This window comes from Terrapene carolina, unplaced genomic scaffold, assembly GCF_002925995.2.
Source record: "Terrapene carolina triunguis isolate 2854851 unplaced genomic scaffold, T_m_triunguis-2.0 Scaffold212, whole genome shotgun sequence".
In the NCBI taxonomy this organism is placed as follows: Eukaryota; Metazoa; Chordata; order Testudines; family Emydidae; genus Terrapene; species Terrapene triunguis.
In genome coordinates this window covers 7,366,101-7,389,293 of record NW_020664563.1, presented here as the reverse complement: position 1 = coordinate 7,389,293, position 23,193 = coordinate 7,366,101, and positions in this window count along the sequence as shown.

Here is a 23,193-nt window from a genome sequence, read left to right as displayed (position 1 = left end):
GCGGTGTAGGAATTGCTCTTCAGCTGGCAGTGTGGCAGATGGGGAGGAACCAGTGTAAAATCCAGCTTGCCCTGCTATAGATCTGCTGCTTTAGATCTGCCTTGTTGGCAGGAATTATTTGCTTTGTATCCATAAACAAAGCAGGGTGGGATCTGGAAGGCGGATCTGGGCAGTACCATAAGCAGGAGCCCAGCTGTGAAAAGCTGCAGCGGCGACACAATTGCAAGTGAGCTGACTTGTGTCTCTCGTCAAAGACTGAGTGCAGATACTGGGAGGCCAGGTCAGTTTTCTCCAATGCCAAACTTGAATGGCGACCTCAGCAATGTTAAGGCAGAATTATTTTGGAGCGTGTGCCAGTCAGAGAAATCTGTTGATCCAAGAGAGTTTGAGGTACCCTACAGATTTGTCTGGGTCCCAAATGCTGGTCCCGTGTAGCTGTAAGGAGACCAAGAGTAACCCATGATCGTTAGGAAAAGTCACGGACTAGCACCTAGGTCCCTGAAATAGGGTGAGGGCACAAGGGGAGGAAAATACCATGGGATTTGCAGGAAGAGTGTCGTCTTCAAGCTCATGCATCCCCTCCGTAATGTGGTTGCGGTGGCATGGGAAGCGGGGGGGTGGGGGGAGGTGAACGGACAGTCCCTTATCAAACAAAAAGATTAAATTGACTGAGGGGGAGGGAGGTTGAGAGAATGATGCATGTGTAGCCTGAAACGCCTCGATCAGTATTAATTGTTGTCATGACTCTCGCCTGTCCACAGCAACCAAGATGTGAGACGCTCCAGGTGTGACATTGTATGCAAATTATTTAGTGAGCTTATTTGCAAGTAACTCGCATTGTGGAGGTTTGATGGCAGTGAAAGACGTGGAGTTTGTCTGCTGTCTAGCGACACGGCAAGCGAACGCTGCCTTGCTGCCATGGTGTAACTCTGTTATGGGATGGGGTAAGGGGGGGCATACTACATAACACGTAGTTCCGCCTCCATTGTCCTTGCAGTTCTTGGCTCCTCTGCTGATTCTACTGAACTGGGGTGATGAGTTTGTGACATGAGCTGGCCCTGAGGCCCATGAAACTCATCACATGGAAGGGGCCACGTAACATCCATTAATCCCTGCTGAGCTGGGAATCTGCAGCTCATTAGCAGTCCCCTGAAGCATCTTGTCCCCTGAAGTGCTAATGTTCCATCTTGGAGAATGAGACTTGCATCCTGAAAAGATCCCGGAGACCAGGTCTTGATTGAATTTCTGGAGCTTACAACAGCAGGGTCGTTCCCTCTCAGCACACACTGTCCCTTCCGTCTTCCTCGCACTAACGCTACAATAGATGCCCCACCTGCTTCTCAAAAGGACAGTGCCATGAACCAAAATACAACAGTACGAACAAATATCAATGCCGCCTCCTCCAAATCTGCTTCTCACTACAGTGCATTGCAATTCAAGCATCCCCAGGTCCTCGCACTGTTAGTATTTATTATTTATATTGACCTACTGCCTGTGAGCCTGGCCCATGGCTCTGCTGTGCTAGGTGCTGTCCAAAGACACAACAAAAAACTAATATATATTCTTCCATAAGGGTCATCTGCAGAGCTTGGACCCACAACAGGTCTCTTCCACTGCAATGATAGATGTTTCTCCTGGGGATAGCCTGCCGTGTAGACTCACCTAGAGAAGGGGATGTGATACACATTTTGACAGTGCGGCTATTCCCTGTTCGTGACGCAGCAGTGGAACGTTGGAGATCTAGGAGCAGCGGAGCATCTGCTGATTGGAGAGAGCCAGATCTTTTGATGCCCCTGTTTGGGTCTTTTGCAGGGAATGAACCCAGGAGCTTTTGATCTTAAAAGCACAAGACTCTCCCACTTGAACTAAGTACCCCACTCTGTTAACAGGGAGGCAGTAGCAGACATAAACCTATCTATGATCTAACCCAGTGATACTCAGACTGAAGCGTGTGAGCCGCAAGTGGCTCTTTAATGTGTCTCCTTTGAAGCATGTGATATTAAATCAGTGTGTGATTGAATTATTAACCAATCAGGATGCTTTTACTATGTTATTAACCAATTATAGTTGATAAAATAATAATACTTGGTCAGTCATTTTGCTGTGAGAATAATATATAAAAAACTTAGTATTTTCCCTGTCATATGATTTACATATGAATATATATTAGTGTAGTAAACGAACTAATGAATTCACACTACTGTGGCTTTTTTGGGTAATGTTGATCGCTAATTTGGCCGCTGAACCACTGGGTTCTCAGGATCACTGATCTAACCAGTAGAGGGAGACAAAGATCTTCACTGTAATCAGGTGTGCTACCTAAGTACATAATTTGATGCATTCCTTCTGAAAGGCAAGGTGACTGAGACATGTTGGCTGTAATAGAGACTGGCGGTTCTGTTTCTGGTCCTGTATACAGTGATCTTGTGCAACCTCAATTATCTTGGCTAAAACTTTTAAAAGCACCCAACATGACTTAGGAGCTTAAGTTCCATTGACTTCTGATGGAACTTAAAATCCTAAGTCACTTAGGCACTTGAGCATTTCACCCCTTATCTGTAAAATGGGTGAGTGATAGTTGTGAAGCGCACAGAAATATTAACAGCCATCAGTGAAAGCTCCTGGCCTATAGTCAGTGTGCAATTGCCTAGGATACAGAGTATTTTTTGGGGTGGGGGTGGGGTGTTCTCAGAGTGTGACATGCAATGCGTGAGACTTGGCGGGGGGCTGCTTTTTCCCCAGGAGAAATTGCCATGTAAGCCCCCGAGTCAAGATCCTTTCTTTCTCTTCCCACAACTTCTCGCCTCCTCCTGCCTCTGGCTTTTCAATCCAACTGTGTGTCAGGGCCAGAAACCCTCCGAGCCTCAGCAAACTTATCTGAAGTGTCAGCATGCAGTGTTTCGCTTCCCCCACCCCCTGCCTCTGCCTCCACATTTATCAACCATTTCTATTGCCTCCAAGTCTCTGAATTCTTGCTTCGTGGCGTCATCCCCCGACAGAAGCTGATCCATCCCCATTCTCCCTTCCTTCAAACGAGCCCTGAAGTGCTGGGCAAACATCTAGCCTGTTGTTATTACAGTATTCCCATCTGCATACTTGGTCATAAACCCTTTTAATTCCAGCCCTTTCTGGGGTGAGGTTAAGAGTTCAAACCCATCATTTTTCTTTTGGGGGTCGAGGCATACAAAAGCTGCCTGCAGCGAGATTGTTCTGGCGTCCAGGGCCGAGAACGGGTTTGTGGGGGAGGAGAAGGGGGCGGGGGAGCGGGGCTAGGTGGAAATCGAGATAATCCACTCAGGGAACATTTTTGGAAGCAGTTGGTACAGAGTCAGGCAGCCGAGACTTTGAGCCAGACTCGGAGCCGAAGAGGGTGCAGCATTGGCCGACTCAGTGGCATTCTGCACTCTTGCGCATGCTCTGCATGGACCCCGTAGCGCTGCTGTCTCATGTCTTCTGTTGTGTCACTGAGATTTTGCAGAACACTTTAGGGGAACTGGGTCACGATCTCCTTGAAGAGGGGACGCGGAGGGTTCCTAAGGCCAGAACCTTTTCTTTTCCCCCCCCCCCTCCTTGCTTTGCAAGATCCTGCAAGATTCCAATAAACCCCAAACGAGGAAGGAACCCAACTAAAATGCTCCAGTATTGAATTTTAAACATGGATACCCCTAGCCCTCGTGCGAGACCCTATAATAACAAGCTGGTATCGTAGAAATTAGTGCGTAAGATGGGAGGAGCGTGAACTAAGCTTGCTTCTAGGGCAAGTAAAGATTTTTTTTTTCCAGGCTCTGTTACCACCTATATAATCCTTTTTAATATGTAAAATACATTGATGTGTTTCTTAAACACAAATCAAACCCTATTACTTTTTATTCTGGTCCCTTTATTACTCTTGGCCCAAAACAAGGATGGCTGGAGGAGGTAGGCTGGAAGAGCATTACCCGACTTTAGCACCATCTTCTGTACTAGTCCTGAACTCACATCTGCCCATGCCCCTTTCTCTTGCATGTGGGGCTCGTTAACCCACCTGTATATCGGGGGTTAGCTATCCAGTTGGTAGTGCCACATAGTTTTTACTATCCAGTATCCTGTAGGTAACTGTGTTGTGGAAGTGGTGAGCTGGCACGATGGAGGATTTGGTTGGGACAACTGAAGCTTTTGGCACCCAGGCAGGGGTGGGAGGCAATTTGGGTCTGTGGGATAAGCACGCCAGCTAGCTATTTCAGCAGTGAACTGGGTAACAAGTCACCATTTAAGCCTTCATTGCTAGGCTTCAGAGTTATCCCCCCTTCTGAGCTGAATGGGGCAGCAGACACCTCTCTGGGCTGACTACCGGCTCAGGCAGACAGCACTGTATCGGGTATACTCATAGGTGTTTGAGAGGGTTTCTCAAACCCACAAAGCTAGAAATGTATTCTCCCTGCCCATTAATTAAAGTTTAGTGTCTGTGGCCGGAGTGATTCTGTAGCCGCATAGTCCAGGGTCCCTGGGAGCACTTGGAACGCTGCATATACAGTGGCGTAGCCAGGTCCTAAGTGCAGGGGGAGCAAACATAAAAAAGGCGCCACGCCCCCCCCCCCTTGCTGGCTCCTCCGGCCGCTCCACGCCCCCCCCTTGGCTCCTCCAGCCACGCTGCAGCCATGCTGCGCCCCCCCCTCGGAGGGGCTCGGTCCGGGGGGAGGGGGCCGGGTGCGGCCCAGCCCTGCTGGTTCCCACTGAGTCCGGCGCGACCTAGGAGCCGGCTCCCCACGGGGAACGGAGTCTGTCCCCGTGGCTCGGGCGAGGAGCTTCCTTCCAGCTCGTCTCCTCCTGGGCTGGGAGCAAGTGCCGGGCTCGCCGTCCCTCCTCCCCAGCAGGGGCTCAGGCAGAGCGGGCTGGCGGCGAGGGCTAGCTGGGGCTGGCGGATCCCCCCGGCGGAGCAGCAGGCACAGCCTTCAGGGAGGCCGGAGGGCTCCTCATGGCGGAGGTGGGGGGAGAGCCGCATGGCTCTGGCCCCGTTCTGGGAACCGGGGCCGCTGCCCTGGGGCCCGAGCTGGGCCGGAGCCGCTGGGGCCGGGGGCACTAGGCCGGCGCCACTCGGCCGGGGCCGGGCCGGCGCCGCTCGGCCGGGCCCGCAGGGAGCCGCTTGGCCAGGGCCGGGACTGGGCTGCGCCGCGCCTCCCCAGAGCCCCCCTCCTCGCGTCGCCCGCCCCCCCCCGCCCCAACTTACCTGCTGCTGCCGGCCTGCCCCTGCTTGTTTTCAGACTTCCCGCGAACATCTGATTTGCGGGAAGCAGGGGAGGGGGAGGAGCAGGGGGGTGGAGCGTTCAGGAGAGGGGAGGGATGGACAGCTGCGGGGCCCTTTTAGGCGCGGCCAGCCCTGCTCAGGCGCCGCTTTTGAAAAATGTGATGAGGGGAAGCGGCTGCTTCCCCTGCACCCCACTAGCTACGCTACTATGTATATACGAGAAAACAAATGTGGGTGAGGGCCTATTGGACAGCAGCTTAGGAGAACCGTGCTTGCATGGTCCTTTGCACTGGCGCCTACAGCCATGTGGACTCGCTGTCACCAGATAAAATGCATGCTCAAAAACGTATGCAGCACAATTGAGGATGTCTTTATATGCTCCTCCCCCTTTCCAACACATGCTGCTTAGCCATTGGCTCTTTTGCAGCTGTCTTGCTATTTATAATGGGAAAGGCAGCAATTGCAATAGTTCAGGTCGCATAATGGTTTCCATTCTAACTCTGTGTTCACAGGGGCTCATGGGTCACCTGTAGGCTCAAATATTCCAGGTGTGACCTGTGATTGATGGTGGGGTAGTTTGTCTTTTGTGGGGGGGGGGCACGGAGTACAGGAGGGAGTGTGCGGGGTGGGAGATCCCTCCCCCCTTTATATTAAAGGAATAAAAATCTTCCAGTCTTTGCAAGCTGCTGGCCTAAACGGGTACTCATCGATGAGCCTTGGAGTCTTCTGCTATACTACAGCTTTCATCGGAAAGTCATGCCCCTTTGCAAACCTGGGGCCGTGCATCACGCTGATGTTCTGCATGAGGTTTCGTGCCACGCTCCTGAAGTGCCTGGAATGCCTCGCTGCGCACACGTGGCTGCCTGACTACCTCTCTACCAACATGTGGCTTAGAGCGCCCTTTGCTTCATGGCGGGGCCTTCCTGCAGGATGCATTGCCTTGTTGGCATAAAGAGATTCTGACAGGCAGCTGTGCGGTTTGTAAAGCTTTATCCCGATGCATCTTAAAAACTCCACTGCTGAGATGGGTGCGGAGGCCCAGCTCCTCAAAGGTGATTGGACACCCAACTCCCATTGATTTCCTTCCCCACATGCTGGTGTACAGGAGTCGGGAGCTCTGAAAGAGGAAGCCCAGGGGCTGCAAGGCCTGGTGCTCAGATTGTGTAGTTCAACTTTTTTCCAGAATCGGGAATCTACAGGCACTGTTGCAAATATTTTGCAGCAAACAGCGCTTCCAAGCCCAGAAAAGTGAAGTTGCTTTTTCACTTCCCCCTGCCCCTTTTTCTTAAAGCAGTTGTGGGGGTGGAAGGCTCTCTACAAAAAAACTGTTCAGGGTTAATGTTGCAAAGGGAAGCACTGAAAGACAGGAAATGCTAAAGTGAAGGTTGCATCAACACCCTTAACTCTTCCTACTTGGGCATATCATACCATTCGGTCTTCAGTTACATGGTTACGTTGCATTACCCTAAGAATACAGTACAATATGATAGAAAGTACAACTTTTCTCCTACCTTCTTAGATGCATGAGTTACAGAATCTCAGTGCACCCCGTGTACATCAGTTTCATGAAGGTCATTTGTAGGAAAATAAATTGCACCGCATGCTACATCTTGTAAGGTTACAGCATAGAGTAGTAGTGAAGGTTTGTAGATCCTATATATGCCATATAAGGTCCAACCCTGCAACTGTATCCATGAGGCTGGAGCTCTGGGGTCAGCCTGCGCAGGTGCAGCTGTGGGATTGGTTTCATGGTATCTGTCTGATCTGACATACACCGAAAGAAGGCTATGCCACTAGATGGAAAGATTATGTACCGGTACTTTACCTGGGTGCAGTTAAAATTATTAAAATACCTTGGAGAGAAGAGAACATACAAAGAAGTCTGTCAATAAAGATGTACTGAGAGTGAAATTAGCCTAAGCTTTTAAAAGAATGGAAAAAGCTATTACAAGATGTCATCTGTGTTTCTCAGCGTTGTACAAGGAATTGTACACTAAAGCAAGGCACTGGTAACAACCTGCTAGCTATAGCTAAGTTTGCATAACTGGTTCCATTCTAACTGCCTGTTTTCAGTTGCTTGTAAAAATTGGAAACTTCTTTGCTTTGGGCTGAATTGTTTTTCTTTTGATCTCTACCCACGGATGTATTTTAGTTTTAGAATGGTAAGTTGAGGTGAAATACTCCATTAGTATGTATCTGGGAGATTTGGTTGGTGTTTTTTTTTTTATTTTTTTTAAACAGAAATCACTTGAGAGCCTTTAAAGCTATTACAGCAGAAACGGTTGGGAGCAGAAGATTGAAAATATCCCTTGCTGAAGTGCCATTGAATGCCCTGTGGAAAATGCTTTGGGCGTGACAGCATTGGAGCCTTTGGACAAACAGTCAGTGTGTGTAAAGTATGTTTTTGCACGGAATTTCTCTCTGCACTCAAAACGTGCGCTAAGGCTGGCAGTAATGTGTATACATAACAAAGACCTTGTCTGGGATGGAGCTGGTGGTTGCAAACACCTGGTGTAGCTGTCCTCCTGCAGACCCCAAGTGTTAACTGGCTTCAAACAAGGGAAACTCAAATGGTGCAGATTACAGATTTCCTTGGCTGCAGCTGTTGGAAGTGGGAGCTGCTGGGAATGTTTGAAAATCCAGCCATTGCATTGTAAATGGGGAGCTGAGCAATTTTGAAAGTTGGACCCCAAATACGGATCTTGATTTGCTGGGCCAGACCGCGGTGCCGCTTGCCACGGAGTTTTTTGAAACAGTTGTTCTGTCCCTAGAACAGAGGTGACATGCGCTTACTTGCCCATCTTTGCTGGAGGCTGTGAGGCCGACAGATGGAAGAAGTGCAGTGCAAGGGCAGAGTATTTTCATTAGTCCCATTTCACAGGAAACGTGAGTCTCAAAGGGTGTGTGCCTCACCAGGGTGGTGGGTACCAGGTTAGGCCTTAGCATGTGAGCCCAAAGACCTAGGTTTGACTCCTGGGTAGGACAGTTAATTGCTGAGTGACCCTGGTTGAGTCCTGTCACTTCCCTGTTCTCCCATCTGTAAAATGGAGATGTTAATATGCATCTACATCCCTCGCAGCTCTTTGACAAAGACAAGGAGCTTGGAAGAGCAGAGAGCACTAAATATCGTATCCGGTTATGCAAGTTGAGAAGCACTGGAAGGGGTTGGGTGGGTACTGCCACAAACAGCTCCGGGGGAGGGGGGAGAGAGAGAGAGAGAGAGAGAGAGGCCAGCTTGAAAAGAAATGGAGAGAAGACACCTGCTCTGTTAGTACAGCATTGAGCCTCATCTAGGGGCTATGGCTCAGAGGTCTGACCGCAAAATGTTTGGTCTCCCTGGGTTCAGACCGCCATCCCCCGGGGGACCTCTGAAAAGCCAGCCTCTAATTTCAGTAGCTAAATACAGATGTATGTGCCCAACTTTAGCATTTGCAAGGGTTGGCCTCTGTGACTTCGCCAGGGTCACGTGCTAAGTTAGCACCTGCCTTTCCTGACCCCTGCTTGGAGCTCTGTCCGTAATAACAAAAACCACCAAAGAGCCACCCCGTTCATGTGACCTGGCGAGCCGGTTGGAACGTTTCCCTTGCGTGCAGTTAGTTTTGGGGGGTACAAGTGGCGTTCCCCTCAATTTTCAGGAGTCAGGTTTCTGATTTACTAGACAAGGAAGCGATCTGCACAATGGATTCCTTTCCCCCTACCATCTCCTTTTTAACCAGAGGACTTGGTCCATGCAAGCTCTCCTCGTGCCTACCTGCGCCTCTCACCATTCTGGTGGCTGATGCGTTAATTATGGCTTGAAAAATTGTTTGCCAGTAAATCTTCCAAGAGCATGACCCCCTTCACACCCCCCTCTCAAAAGCTCCACGCATCACATTCCAGCACCAGGAATGTTGTCCGTGTCTGGGTGAGCAGTAGCCCCTGCAGTCCCTTGATTTCAGGGCGTGCTGTCACCCCGGCTCCTTTACCCCCCCCCCCCTTATGTGTTGCCGGTGTAATTGTTGGCTGTTTGTCTGCTAATGATTATAAATTAGAGGCTGAGTGTATTCAAAGTTAATGAAGTTCGGTTAGTGGAACCATTACGAGTTCCCCGGCTGGCACGTACAGGTCGACTGAGGCGGTAAGAAAAGCCAGACACCGAATCCAGCCTTTCAGGAGATCAGGTTTCAGCTTGCTGGCTCTCTTTCCCATGCGCTCTTTCTTGCTGGATTGCTGGAAGGAGCCAGAGCCGAGCACTGAAAATGCCAAAGGTGGCAGGTGATCTCAACTCTGTTACTGAGTGAGACGCACCACCTTGCTCCCCTTGTATTTGTTCCCCTTAACTTTTTTTCACCCTCTTCAATCTAGTTTAAGGGAGGTATGTGCTGTGCTAGCTTCCCCCCATACCCAGCTGTTTCAATGTCCCTAAATACTCTCCTGCAGAAACCTCTGCTATTTCAGTCCTGGGCTCCAGCATAGCTGTCCTCGTGCACTTCAGTTCTGGCCTGCAATCACTGCTGTTAGCCCAGTCCTGACTATCCAAAACCCTCCACTGCTGAGCTCCTTCTGCTTCCTCTTCTTAAAGGGACAGGGCCTTGCAATGCTGGACTGTATCACTTTCTCCTGGCGATTTGGCACTTACAAGCTCTGGATCTGAAAGGGTATGAAAGTGGTGGAAAAAAATTATAGTGGGTGCAGGCAGGTCTGTAGTTCAAGTTGCCCGTTATACGATCTTGGTCAAAGTTATGAGCAACTGAAAACAACTCTAACTCTTTGGGCTGAAATTTCCTAGGCTGGGCGTCTGCCTCAGGCTTTTTCTGTAAACTGTCGGCTTAAATGATGCAGCTGTTTCCAAGAATGAGATTAGGGAAAATACACTTAAATTTATTTACTTATTTATTTATTTATTTTAGCTTTAGCTCTTCTGTGCTTTAAAGCAGGGACTTCAGATTCACGTTTGGGCCAAGGAGGAGCCTTTTGCCATCCTCATGAAAATTTGTCCAGGTTTGGGCATATTATGAGCCTCTGAAAAACCTCCATTTGCACATGCTCAGTAGATACTTGTTAGAGGCAGGCAGCTAAATTTTCCAAAGATTCTCACTGCATGGAGCAGACTCTGCTCCAGTCCATGGCTGATGGGGCTGAGCAGAATCTTCTCTAAAATTGCTCCTCACTTCACCCATTGGCTGCTATGGTGCCAAGCAAAGAAATTTAGAGCAGGAAGACTGTCTCTCTCTCCTGTGCTCTGAGTGCTCCTGCTGCTTGTCTCGGGAACCCTGGGTGCTTGCCTGTTTTGAATGTGTTCACCTCCACTCCTGGTTACAACCCCATTGCATTGCCATCTCGCCTCCCGGTCACAGCTTTGTTACTTCCCTGCTGCAGTTAGAGCAACCTTTTTATATGGGAAATGGAGGTCAGGGAAATACTTTATAGGTAGCTACTAGGAGGAGGTCCCACGCTGTGTGCCTCTTTGTGGCCCACCAGTGAGTGCGCTGTGGGGGCAGAGTTTGGGGAGCTCTGCAGTAGACAGTGCTCTTCCCTCTAAGTTGGCACTGACCCAGTGTCAAGGCGCGTTGCATGGGGATGCGCTGCTGCTGGAGCTTCCCGCTGGGATGTAAAACTCAGGTCTTCACCACCTGTGGTCGTCAGTGGTCTTATGGCACTTTTCTTGAGTGTGAGACATTAACTCTGGAGTCCTGGCCAAATTCCAGCCTGAATCATCACTTTCTGCCTTCCTAAAGTCCCTCTTCTGTTTTCCATTGGATACAGTGTTCCTCTCTTGTTCTAGCTTCTGACTGGTGTTCCGATGGGCTGCTAAACAGCTGCTGTGTTCCATCCTGGAGATGGCTGCATTTCAGTGGTGGGATCGGTTCTTGGCCTTCTATTTAACATTTTTATGAATGACCTGGAAGAAAACACAAAATCATTCCTGATAAAGTTTGCAGGTGATGCAAAACTTGGGGGAGGGGTAAATAGTAAAGACCCGTCACAGATACAGAGCAATCTGGATCGCTTGGTAAGCTGGGCGCAAGCAAAACAAGATGCGTTTTAATATGGCTAAATGTAAATGTAAACTTCTAGGAGCAAAGAATGCAGGCCATATTTACAGGGTGGGGAACTCTATCCTGGGAAGGAATGACTCTGAAGACCATTTGGGGATCATGGTGGATAGTCAGCTGAACATGAACGCCCAGTGTCACGCTGTGGCTGAAAGGGCTAATACAATCCTGAAATGCGTAAAAAAGTGAATCTTGAGTAGGAGTTGAGAGGTTATTTTACCCCTGTATTTGGCACTGGCTGGAATACCGTGTCCAGTTCTGGTGTCAAGCATGGTGATAAATTGGAAGGGGTTCAGGAAAAAGCCATGAGAATGATTAAAGAATTAGAAAACCTACCTTCTAGTGATAGACTCAAGAAGCTAAATGCATTTAGCTTAACAAAGAGAAGGTTAAGGGTGATTTGATCACAATCTATTAGTACCTACATGGGGAACAAATATTTAATAATGGGCTCTTCAGTCTGGCAGAGAAAGGTCTAACACGATCCAATGGCTGGAAGCTGAAGCGAGACAAATTCAAAGTGCAAATAAGGCATAAATTACCCATTGGAACAACGTACCAAGGGTCACGGTGGCTTCTTCATCACTGACAATTTGTAAATCAATATTGGGTGTTTATGTAAAAGCTCTGCTCTAGGAATTGTTTTGGGGACGTTCTCTGGCCCGTGTGTTAAAGGAGGTCAGACTGGATGATCACAATGCCTTGGAATCACTTGGATCACTTCTGGCCTTGGAATCTAGGAGTTCATGCAGCAGAGGGCCCCATATACTGCATACTGCCGTTATGTAGCGTCACAGACAATTGCATAATCCCTTTGAGCTGGAGAAATCCACAAGATGCTGCCTGCTTCTGTTCTTGAGCTTCTCCATATGCTGGTTTGCCATCCAGCTGTGCCTGCTCCCCCTTTGCTCCCCTCCAAGGATGGAGGGGAAGGCAGTGTGAGGGGGCCTCTCCCAGACTGAGGACCGCACCAAATATTTACCACTGCCAGCTCCCCCCAGACCTTGTCTCGGCAGTGGGATTCGGTCACCTGTCAAGTTTTGCTTCCTGGGCAGAGGGAGATGGGGGGGAAAAACGAAGGACCTGAATCCAAAGCCCATTGGAGTCAGTGGGAGTCTTTCTGTTGATTCAGTAGGCTTTGGATCAGGCCCTAACTGCTCAGGAGGATGAAGAGAGGCTCACTTATGGGGGAGGGGGAGAAGCTGACCAGAAGAGGGGGTGTTGCCTATAAAGTTCTTCTCTCTTCCTCCCTCCTTAAGGTCAACTGGTGCTAGTGGGCACCCTCCAATCAGCCCCAACGGTAGTAGAGTGTAATGTTGATTGTCTTGTAGTGTCTCTGGACCCCACTGAGTTCAGGACTATATTGTGCTAGCCAAATACAAACCCCTGTCAGGGATGGTCTAGATACACTTGGTCCTGCCTCAGGGATAGATTATGACCTTGAAGAGTCCCTTTTAGGCCTACCTTTCTGTTATTCTGTGACAGAAGGTTCCTGTCTGAAGAGCTTACAATTGGAGCATGTTGGAAAATGGATTTTTCCATCCTGCAAAAAATTCGAGTCCAAAAAAAAATTTTTTTTTGGTCTCTATTCTGGACAGAGAGGTAAAATTTGAAATTTTTTTTGCAAAACAAACTTCAGAAAAAATTGTTTTGGGTCAATCAAAACATTTTATTTTGATTTCAGTTTTTAATTAAAAATATATAAAGTACATTTTAGAAGCAAAATGTCATTTTGAAATGAAAAATCCAAATGGTTTGTTTGGAAAATGTTGACATGGGACATTGGGTTGTTTTCAAACCATTTTTTCCAATTTCTTTTAAAATGGAATGTTATAAGTCGATACGATTTTGCCAAAAATTTCAGTTTCATCAAAACGGCATTTTCCAACAGAAAACTTCTGACAAATTCTGTCAGTTCTGCTCTCAGTCTCACTAGACAAGACTTCCCACTGCAGTTGTTTAACCACGAGATCTTCCTTCCCCTCTCTGTTTTTGCTAGAATTAATTTCTTTCCCTCTCTCTCTGGCATATTCACCAATCCCTCCTGTGGAGGACCCAGTAAGTGGAGTTAACTTTTGAATCTCATGAGGCTCAAGAGCGTTCAGAAGGATTTTGTCCTTCTCCTGGTAAAGAAGTCTGTAGACACTGTGGAAATCTAAACTTCCTGTAAACCTTGGATATAGATGTTTCTTCTTGTGTAAGTAAATGAATTAAAGGGAGCTATGGGTTGCTGATGACCAAGGGATGGGGGGAAGGGGAACCTAGATTCTGAGGAGAGACAAACTGATGAGTGAGGTTTGGGAGCTAGTTTCTACTGCACTGGTCTGCATGCCTGTGATCTGGTGGGTCCGCTGAAGCAACCTGGCTTCTCCCTGTCTCTTCTAAACCCTGTTTAGCTTGAGTCAAGGGGCAATTGGTTTCAAAGGTGGCTTTACCCACACCAAACTGAATAGCCCATCTTGGTGGAAGTGCGTGTGTTTGTGTGTTTTGTGTGTGCGCGTGAGCGAGAGAGCAAGCTCTCATTGTGCAACACAACAGCTTCAATCTTCGGGAACTGAATGGTGTGAAGACAACTCCATCCGGCCTTCTTCCCCTCCCCAGGGACCCAGCCCAGTTCTGTGGGAGGTCTGTAGGCAGAAAAGAGAAGAGATCTTAGGCAATGGGGCGGGGTGGGGTCACTGGGATTGCAGTTTCACCCACTATTCATCCATTGCAGACTCATTACTCTTTCCCTGTGGCTAATTTTCTGTTAAGTGTAGGCATTCCAGGAATTTGTAAGGAATTGTGGGGTGGGGGGCAGAGAGGGGAGGAGGGGGAGCGGGAAGACTCCTGGAATATAAACCATCTGGTTATGGTCTCTCAGCGCTGCAGCGCCTGGGATAAAGGAACTGATCTAAAACAGACATTGTTTTAGACAATAAAACCGTATTACACATTAATGAGCAAATACATTTTAGAACCAAAGGCGTCATGCAAGCTGGGTGTTCTCTTTTTCCCTCCTGACCCAGGAGCGGCCCAGTTTGCTGGCCAAGGGTCTAATGCGGTCCGTGGCTACCTCTCTCCGGTCTGGTCTATACTACCCGCCTGAATCGGCAGGTAGAAATCGACCTCTCGGGGATCGATTTATCGCGTCCCGTTGGGACGCGACAATCGATCCCCGAATCGGCGCTCTAACTCCACCAGGGGAGGTGGTAGTAAGCGCCGCCGACAAAAAGCCGCAGAAGTCGATTTTGCCGCCGTCCTCACAACGGGGTAAGTCGGCTGTGATACGTCGAATTCAGCTACGCTATTCACGTAGCTGAATTTGCGTATCTTAAATCGACTCCCCCCTGTAGTGTAGATGTAGCCTCCATTATAACCGTGGGCTCCAGTTGCTGGGGGACTCAACTGACCATGAGCCCTTTCTGGTCTGCGCTCAGGAGGAATCTGAACGTGCGCAAGAGGTTCTGGCTTTTGGCTCTATTACATTTAAAATAGACACGTGCCCGTTAGCTATAGCTCTCTGGGCAGTGAGCTGGCGCTATGGCTGTTCTTCTGTCCTTACGTCCGGGACTCTTAATGCCTGCACGCTGAGCATGGATCAAACTGGGCCAAATTCACTTATCGGTTGGAAATTGTCTTCCACGTAAGATTTTTATTAGCAACCGCAGGGCATTTATTACAGGGCAGCTGCGCCCTCCCTTCCGATGTCCCCGCCATGCTGTGAAAAAAGCAGCTTCAGACCCTGTAGTCTCGGTCCCTGGGCCCCCCCCGCCATCCCCACCCTTTATTGCTGGCAGGTAGTTGCTGAGCTGGGGTTACCCAGCCCTGGTGTGCGCTCATCCCCTAGCCTGCCCCCTGCTGATTTCCTGGTGGCCAGCGCACTGCGTCAGAGGAGCCATCACACGTAATGCAGCACTGAGGGGAGGCTGTGGAGGGCTGAGTTTGCATGCTAAATGGAGCGGCTTGGGACCAGTGTAGCAGAAGACCTGGCTTTGGGGGTTGGTCAGTACAGCTAGGGAAACGAGGGAGCTGGAAGCCTTGACTCACACGCCATTCTGCTTGAAAGACAATGTGGGGACTCTTAATTGGGGCATATTCGTTTGAAATAAGTGTGCAACAGTGAACCCAGAAGGCAGCGCCTGGGAGATGCATCCTGCTAATTCCAGGAGACATGCATCAGCCCCCCCACCCCATCTTATCAACCCCACCCTGCTCTGCGTGGTGATTCCCAACGGGCCCAGGACATTTCAGCACTAGCTCCCCTGCAGAAAGGGAAATCCATTGGACATCGGTCTCTTTGGCCTCTGTGGGGCTCACAGCAGCTTTCCTGGCCTCTCTTGTTGCTTGCCTGTAGGCTGCATGGTAATAAAGGCACACGGGCTCCCGGTGTGTGTTGTTCTGGTGGTGGCTGCTTGGCATGTGTCCGACTTGTCCTAGTGCCAGTTCTTGTTTGACTTTCATGTTCCAGCAGCCCCTCCCTCTTCTAAAAGGAGCGGGGAAGAGGGGAGACACAAAGTTAGCTTGGCCGGGTTGCCGTTCACTTGCCCTTTATTTTCCTAACTTGCTTGAGCAATAAATCCCAGTTCCCTTCCTCCGTTCTTTTCATGGCCTGCCAGTGCTCTCCGTTTCCTTGCTGGTTGGATGTGTGTTTATTTCTGGAGTGCTGCCTTCAAAGTGCCTTCACCTCGCTCTCCCTGCGTCTCCGGCCTCCTCTCAAATATCATTTTCATCTTTCCGTTGCTGGTCCTTTCCCCCTCTGTTGTGCTGCTTTCAGCACAACTTTCTGCCTTTTGTTTTCTTGTCATTTGAGCCACTTCACCTCTTGTCTCCGTCGCGCACAGGGTTGACGTTTGTGTTCTGGCTCTGCTCTGAGTAGGCACCATCCTCCCGGCAGTTCTTTCTCTCCAGGGAAGATCAGATCTGATTTAGAAAGGTAGGGCAGCCGCGGGATCCCCAGCGGGTGTGAACCAGCCATAGCTCCATTGGAGTCAATGGCGCCGGATTCCCCAGCGGGTGTGAATTGGCCATAGATCCATTGACTTGAATGGCCCTATGCTGACTTACACCAGCTGAGGATGTGACTCCTTAGAGGTGTGCCCTGCACCCCAGCACCCAGAGCTCTAAGAGCTTGCTCTGGATTTCAGTCCTGCTCCTCCAGGGGCTGCCCGACTCCATGCTAGCAAAGACTTTAGCTGAGTGTAAATTCCATCTGTGCTCTTAGGAGAGGCCCCCCAGATGGAGCGAGTGTGTTTTAAGAAAGGGAGAGGAGCCAGTTTCTACTTTGGGGGCAGCATGTCAAAGGGGGGGAGGCGGAGTGGGCCCTGTACCCTGTGCCTCCCAGTCGAACATTTTCAGAGCTCTTTCTTCACCTAGAGCTGACAGCCCACAACAATGGCCCCTTTTCTTCTCCCTGGCTGGCTGCTGGCATTGGGATAGTGTTGGGTTACAGCCCCTTCTCTTGGGTGGGGGAGGGAGGGCGTTTGTAAAATCTCTCACGGGCGACATGATGTCATGTTATTGCAGCACTGAAATGAGGCAACCTTTCACCCAAAGTCAGCACAAATTTACGGCGAGCCCAGAGTCCCGGCTGAGTCGGGTCTCTCTGGCCAGTCCCCCAGCACCCTGGCCAATCCTTCGATAAGTCAAAATCTCCATGTGGCGGTGGCACCTGCGGGCATCTCTGTAACCTCCCCTCTGGCCCTGTTTTGCCACTCTCCTTGGCCTCAACCTATAGATTTAATTAAATGTATTTTATTTGTGGTGAGCAATTGGGGAAACCCATTTTATACCCTGTGTTCAGTTAATCAGCCATCAACATCTGTTTCCTATTGAAAGGCTATTTGGAGAGAGCGATCCTTTTTATAGCTTAATCATTTCAGAGGCAAGCATGCAGCTCTGACTGTCTTTCCAGCATTCCCCCCCCCCCGCCTCCCCCTCCAATCCCCAAAATAAGTAGTAGTAATAATAATAAAAAAAACCCCCACCTTTCTGAACCCCACCATTAACGTTCCACTGAAAGCTTGGATTGAGCAGCTCCTCCACCCCATCTCCCTGAGTTGCACCATCGCCTAGCCTCCATTTCTCCTTTCTCCCGAAGCGTGCCCTGCATACTGACGGCATTCTGAACTGGGTGCACGTGCCAAGCTAGAAATGGGCATTGGGGAAAATAGAGACCCTCGGTTGAAATCCACACGATTCAAAGCTATTGTTTTGAAAGGATTGGAGTGGAAAGATAGTCAGTGTTACTAATAAACTTTGGCTTTGTGTTATTTCAATTCCTGTAGCTCCTAGGAGCCTTGGTTCTGGGCCAGAATTCCATAGTGCTAGGCGCTGTAAGGTACAGGCGGGTTAGGAATGGATGGGCTCTTTCCACGCGCAGGAAAAGGCATGAAGGTCCTTTTTGTAACAAATGGGTGCCACACTGTGCTATGGGACATATGGTTAACTGCCAGTCCTCAATGCACTAGTATCCCACAACGGCCTTTCAAATGAATTTGACGCTCCTTGAGCTGTTTGGACTCTGCAGGACTTGGACTGTCTCTTACTTGACTCTACATGGGGTCATTCTGGAATAGCTATTGTACTTTAAAGCCACAACCTCCCTTAATCTGAATTAACGTTCAGATGTAGACAAGCCTGTACGTATATGTGCACTGGGGCTCAGATTTCACTTGGACCTATAGGCTCTGCTGTAATACAAATACTGATGGAATGTCTGCATGCCTTTTATTGGAGAGGGGCTGGGGTAGCAAAGGGCATCTTTGTTTATGAACGTATAGAAGGATTGGAACGGCCTGGGATATGGGCCTTTTGAGATCTGCTACAGCTGCCAAAGTTTAAAGGTGGTCAAGTCCTATTGGGTCTCTTCTGGTTGTGTGTGATGCCCCCCACAGCTGAGCAGAGGAGGCGACAATGAAAAGGTTAATGGCCCAGTGAGTTCTCAGGCACTTCAACCTAGCTGCTTCTCCACCAGACCTTCAGTAGTTGGATACAGCTGAGCTCAGTGGGCCGGGGTGAGGAGAGTGGGGATGGGTACAGTATGACTTCAGCTCTCAACCTCGCGCACACTCAGGCTAGGAATGGGTAAAAATTAGTCTAAAAATAAAAATTTGTCATAGAAGAGGATGATTTTGGGGGAACATAAAATAGAAAATTCCCCCTTCTTTTGTCTGATACTGAGAGATCTCTGGAGCGTGGCCTCCTCTGATGTGCACCTAACGTGTCTAGTGCACTTTTGTTTGTATCCTTTTACTAAACAGTTGCGAGTTATTTCAGCGTTACAAACTGCGGCTCCAGAGCCAGTTAACCCTCAGCAGCCGAGGGAAAGCTTTCGATTCTCTCTCCTCTTCCCCCTTCGCGTGACCACTGGGATAGAGACAAATGCCACACAAGAGGTTTTCACTATGTTTTTTTTCCCCTTGCTAAGTGTAATAAACGCAGGGTTTTTAGTTTGGAATAATAGTGCTGTGGATCAGAAGGACTTTCCCTGGAGTAGGCCGAGCCCACGACCCCCACCAACCGCAACGTGTGCACAGCAAACTCTGTGAGCTTGGCAAATGCAGGAGAGTGTAAGTGAAGGCTAATTGGAAGCAGCCCCAACATGCTCTCTGCTGGAGTTATTTACAATATCTTTCATGCAATGACTTATTGGGTTATTCAGTAGAAGAGAAAAACCCGGCTTTATTTATAGCAACAGTGGTAACCCCTGATACGCGAGCGGCTTTGGACGTGGAGGCATGTGTCCCCGTCAAACCCATGGCTATTCGTATTCCCGCTGCTATGCATTGAAATATGCAGATGTCTGCTGAAGGTGTGGGGTTGTCGTTGGCAGAGGATTTACCAGGCTGGGCACCATGGTTGGCCGATAGGGATTCTGTCCAGCTGCATAGGTCAAAAGACCAATATTCTGATGAAGGCCAGGTAGCAGATATTTGATCTGGTAGGATCCAATGGGGCAGAAGTCTTGTCTGCAAACACCCTTCAGCTTACTCTGTGTCATGCAAGGTCGGTTTGTAACGAAGCTGATTTTGTCCATGAGTTAATTGCGGGTGAGTGGCTCAATTTCACATTGTTGAGGCTCAGCTGGGTGAATCCTGTGGCTGTGTCTTGGTAGATGAATCTTAGGACTTTATATTGGTGAGGTTTTTGTCTGGGGGAAGAGTAATTTGTTCTGAGGCTGTGGGGACGCAGGGAGGAGGAAGGTCTGCATTTGTTGCATCTGACTTTGGGTTTAGGACGTGTACCTAGGACTGAAGTGCATCTGAGTCCTAGAGGTTAAGGCCAGACAGGACCACCAGATCTCTCTCGCTCGCACGCACGTGTGTGTCCTGGGCATTTATGTAGGGATCCTGGTTGTGTACAGACTTCCCTGCCTATGAATTTCTGACTGGGCAAACTCCGTTATCTGTCCTGGAAGTGGAGTCACCAGGGCTTATTGCTTTGAGCACGTTCCATCTCTGGGCAGACAATGCTGCTTTTCTTTGCACGTGGTGTATGGTGCTCTCCATGACGACCATCGGATTATCCCAGGTGCTTTCTTAGTGAGCTTCTGTGGGTGAGCACGCTCTGGTCTAATCTTTTAGTGTTTGGATTGGCTTTAAGAGGTTAAGGGATCATGCTTTTGCTATGGTCGGGTCTTCCTCTTCTCTGGGTCGAGGTGAGGATCTCACCAAGCTCTGGAGAGCTGGGTTGACTTGTTTGGTTTGATGGTCAGTTCTTGGAGTCGAATGGCCCCTGCTGGATTCCCAGACTCCCCTGCAGGTACATACTGTCCAACCTTTGAACCTGGTGGGATATTCTCACCATCTCTTGGCTAGAACCATCGATGCACTTGTCCAGCATCGTACACTTCGGCTATTATCACTACATTTAGGAGGAGCGCCAGGAGGGATTGATCAGGCTGCCTCCTCCTGGGGCGAGCAGACACTAAGATTGATCCTGAGTTGTGTTTCCTCCTGCGTTGCAGTGCCAGTGACATCAGACTGCTGGGCAGGCCCCTGCATTGCATGGTCAGTGCCCTACACCCATGCCAACATTAGCTGTGTGCCTTGAGGCGTGACCATAGCCCTCTTACTGCAGTGGCCTATGTTAAGTAATGTGACTGGGGCCCTTTCTGCACTGAAATGGGGGTTCTTGGGGCCAGCTTAGATTTCAAGGGGAATTTGCCCCTATGCCTTGTGCGGGGCTTTCTTAAATGTGCTTTAAACTGCTTCAACTAGGGCAAAAACATCTCCCACTTTGCCTATGCTGGGAGGCATGACCTGCCTCCTGCATGATCATTGGTGGCTTCTAATAACTGAAGGAGAGGGGGTGGAAATCTGGCATCCCCTGCAGTTGGTGGGATTCAGAGCTTTGGGGGAATTCCTCATTCTATTTCTGACTTCCCCAGGGATTAGACCAGACTCCGTTTCATCCCAACACCTACCAGCAGTGGTTCTGGGTATGTGGCGGTGGTATTGGTGCATCGCCAGCCTGTAGCTTACGTAGAACACACAAGTTTTGTGTCCTGGTACAGGACACATACATAGTTTTCTGTCAAGTGGAGAGCACCATGTTTCATGGAACCATGTATTCCACCCTCCCATCCTTCCAAAGCTGTTTGATTCTGACCCTGCCTCTCTGATTTTTTTTTTCCCCTACAGCTTAGCATCAGTGCTTTTGATGTTCCCATCCTCCTATCTCTGCACAGCTCTGGCAGCACCAGCCCTCTGCCTTTCATTAGTGCATTAACAAACTCGAGTCGTGCCTAACGAGGATGCCTCATACGTTATGCTAATGATCAAGAGACATGTTAATGATATTTTAGAAGCCTAATTAGTGGAATATATAACTATATGCAATTTGGTAATGGACTGTGACAACAAGTTGTTAAAAGGGGGCTTGACAAATCCCGTTGTATGTGGCCTCAGACAAACAGTGGCTGAGAATGGATGAGCAGCGACCGTGTGGAGGTAGTGAGGGGAGACATGTGAGTTCCTGTGTATCTGCTTTTCTGTTGTATGTTTCCTATGCTGCCACGTGAACTGATGTGACCAAAGCTTCAATTTCTGTGCAAAGTAATTTTTTCTCTTCAGCTGTCAATACCTTCCCCCATACCCATAAAACATTGTCTGTTTGTCTGCAGCATTGGCTGCCCCAGATCAGCTCATTGATCCATTGGGTATCTGATCTGGGCTCCCTGCTCCATTGTGTTGGAGGCTGGAGAACACTCCCTGAAACTGCCCCGGCCTACTGTATAGCACTCCACGTTGGGTGGGGGGTGGGTAGCGAGCCTACAGGAGATGCCTGCGAGTAGATTACCCTTGTGAGGGTTGGAGATGTGGAATTGTCAAGCCCTCTCCAGTAGGCTAAGACAGAGTCACGTGATATAAGCCACCACTGTATAGAGATGGAACATGGTCTCCGAGGTGAAGACCAGGCCTGAGTGCTCTGAGATCTGGCTTTCAGTCTTGGCTCTGCTGCCAGTGACTTGGCCTGGGGGAGCCACCTGGATGTACACTCTCAGACGTGTCAGCTGGAGGCGAATGTGGGTACTCCGAACCTCGGACAATCACACCCAAGGTGTTTCAGGTCCAGCCTCCAAAACAGCTGCCCTCTGTTTCTCCCTGCCTCTGTCCCTGTCTCTCAGAAGCAGAGACCGCATACACGCTGCACACTGGAATTGTCCTCTCCATTTCCAAATGTCCCAAGTTCAGGCATCTACTTCTTCCCTACGGAGACTGTTCTGCTTCTTGAGGGGGAGAACTCCTGGGCCAGTGTTTAGGTTGGCTGGGAGCCTGGATTTTCTTCCGATCTCTGCCACTGATCTGCTGTGTGACCTGGGGAAAGTCTCTTCACCTCTGCATGGTCCAATTGGGAATAATTACATTCCTTCCCCTTGTACAGCACTTTGAGATCTGCTGATAACTATTGTTGTATAAGAGCTAAGGATAAGTAATAACGAATGATTATTGTTAAATATTAGTTATAAGGTAGTAGTAATTTATTAAATCTTATGGTCAGGAAGCCTGTCTTGATATTGAGCCTAATTTTTTCTCTTCCTTAATTACTTCGCCACATTCCTAGTTGTACTGTACGCCTGGGACCATCCTCTACTCCTCCAGATATTTGTTGGCCACTGTGCCCACCACTGAAGTCATTGTGCATCCAAGCTATATACATTTAAACTTTTACTATTGTCATGCATTCTCTCCAATTTATCAGTATCTGTCTGGTAACGAGATGCTGAACTGAAACCAGAATTCCACCCTGGAGACCTAGAAAGGTGGGCTGTGATCTTGTTGCATAACCCAACGCCTCTGAATATGCACCTCAGAAATGATAAAACTGATTGCATTTTTGTCCTGCAAATTCCTAATTTTAGCAACCACCGGTCACCTGTCTTTTTAAATGATTTGCTTCTCATATTCCTCCTTCCTCCTGAATATCTGTGATTTGGGTTCATTGCCCAAAGATGTACCGAGCTCCCATTTTTACCAGCTAGGAGAGCAGTAATGAAGAGCTGTTTCATAGGCCACATGACCTTGTGGCAGGCATTTTGCCTCTGCCTGGCAGCCCATACTGCAAACACTAATAATCCAGAAGGCACCATGACGTCTGTTGTTATGTAGCTAGCACCTTTCTGCGGAATTATTTTGAGGCTGTAATTCAGCATGCTTCACTGTGGCTTAAAGTAGACTTTGGGGGAAAGCGTGAAGAAAATACACTCTGATGCTTGTATTACCTAAATTGGGGGGAAAATATGTCTGAGTTTGTCGCTTAGCATGGTGGGGGCCTCGTCTGTGACTCATAAGTGCTATGGTAAAGCAAATATGTATCCCAGGCATGGTTTGTGATATCCTTTCCTATTCGGCCTTCTCTCTATTGCACTTATGTGGCCCCCATTGCTGGAGAATCTGAGTGTCTGACAATCTTTATTGGATTTATCTTCACAACACCCTTGTGAGGCAGGGC